Here is a 1,634-nt window from a genome sequence, read left to right on the forward strand (position 1 = left end):
TCTCTGTCTCTGCCTTCCTCTCTCAATATAGCTCCTGTTACAAGAGCTTTTCTCCTTTAATCCTCACAACAACACTGTGCTGTGGGCAAAACGATGATCCCATTTACAGATGAGGAACTGTTCAGGAGTGTCTCTGGGTCACGCAGTTGGTAAGTGGCAGGCTTGGGCTCAGGACCCAGACAATCGAACTCTGCACCTGTGTTCTGAACCCCCGGGCCACACTGCTGCTCGGTGGTTATGCAATAGATACACTGATACACACATACACAGGTAGATGGAAAGTGTGTTTAAAATTGGTGTCCTAATTTTCTGAACTGGGTTTTAAGAAGAAAATTCTGGTGAGGGCGTGGAGGAGCTGCGTTGGTGGGGTTCCCGGGACAAGCATGACAGCTGTGGCAGTGGTGCACACGTGACAGGACGGATGGACGTGCAAAAAGAACGAAAGCGAGAGGGGAAGAGGTGACGGAGGCGGGAGACCCTGATGACTCTGTATGTGTGTGTGTGTGTGTGAGTGTGCACATGCATGTGTGTGTCTAGGAGGGAGTTGAGGGAAAGGAAGGCGTCAAGGAAAATGGCAGGATTCTGTCCTGAGCATCCAGGTGGCTGGGAAAGCCATCACAGGAGGGAGAGATGTTTGGACGAGCAAGAAGGGAGCTGTAAGGGGTGCTGTCTGCCAGGTGGAGGTGCTCGCTAGGCAGGTAGAGAGACACAGGTGGAAAAGCAGAGTGGAGTCAGCTGCATCTGTTCGGTACTGAAGTCAAGGGACATGAAGCTCTCTGGGAAGAACAGGCAGAATAAAAAGGGGAGCATCTGCAGAGGAAGGTAGGGACACAGTCAGAAAGGACAAGAGGATGGACTGTGGGATCTAGATCCAAGAGAGTAGCCAACAGCAGCCAGCTCAGAGAAGCAGCGGGGGTGGAAGAGGAAGAGGCTGCTGGATCACGGTTCTCCTCCCCAAACCCCCGTTTCTGCTGGGCTAATCTCTCACCCACCTTTCAAAATCATTTTGCTAGTGCCACTGTCCCCACCTGGGGTGCTCTATGCATCTCTAAGACCTATTTACACCCTCACCTCCTCCAGCAAGCCCTCCCGAGCCAAGGCCATGGGCCCCGGCTCTCTGTTCACGTTTGCAACCCCCAATGTTACTTACGTTGTTTCCCCCCAAGATTCCAAGTGTCTGGGGGCAGGGGCTTTGCCTTCCTTATGGCCCCACAAGGTGCTGACTGAGTGGTTACTTGTAGTCCATGGCACAGAGTGTAATAGTTTACATGTATAGTTTGGATTTTTAAAAATAAACTTTCTCTTTACACCAGAAGCTCCTCTGCCCTTTCTAGCTCAGTCACAGCTTCGTGAGTTCTTCCAGTGGCATACTCTTCCCTCTCAGGCTAGCATTTTGCTACTCAAACACTTCTCAGGCAGCCCAGGAGCTAAGTCTCACCTTCTGTTCCCTTTCCTTTTTTCACTTCCCCACTGGTCTTTATCGCAGTAATCCTCTCATCCCCCTGTTGGGAAAAATAGGAAAATGTCAGGGCCCCTCGGACGTTCGGAGTCTTGCTGAGCATTTGCTGTAAATATCCTCAGGTGTTCCTTGTCACTACTTAATGTAAGTTGTGTGTGGGCACCCAGGTGTCCAG

Source organism: Galeopterus variegatus, unplaced genomic scaffold, assembly GCF_000696425.1.
Source record: "Galeopterus variegatus unplaced genomic scaffold, G_variegatus-3.0.2 Scaffold6613, whole genome shotgun sequence".
In the NCBI taxonomy this organism is placed as follows: Eukaryota; Metazoa; Chordata; class Mammalia; order Dermoptera; family Cynocephalidae; genus Galeopterus; species Galeopterus variegatus.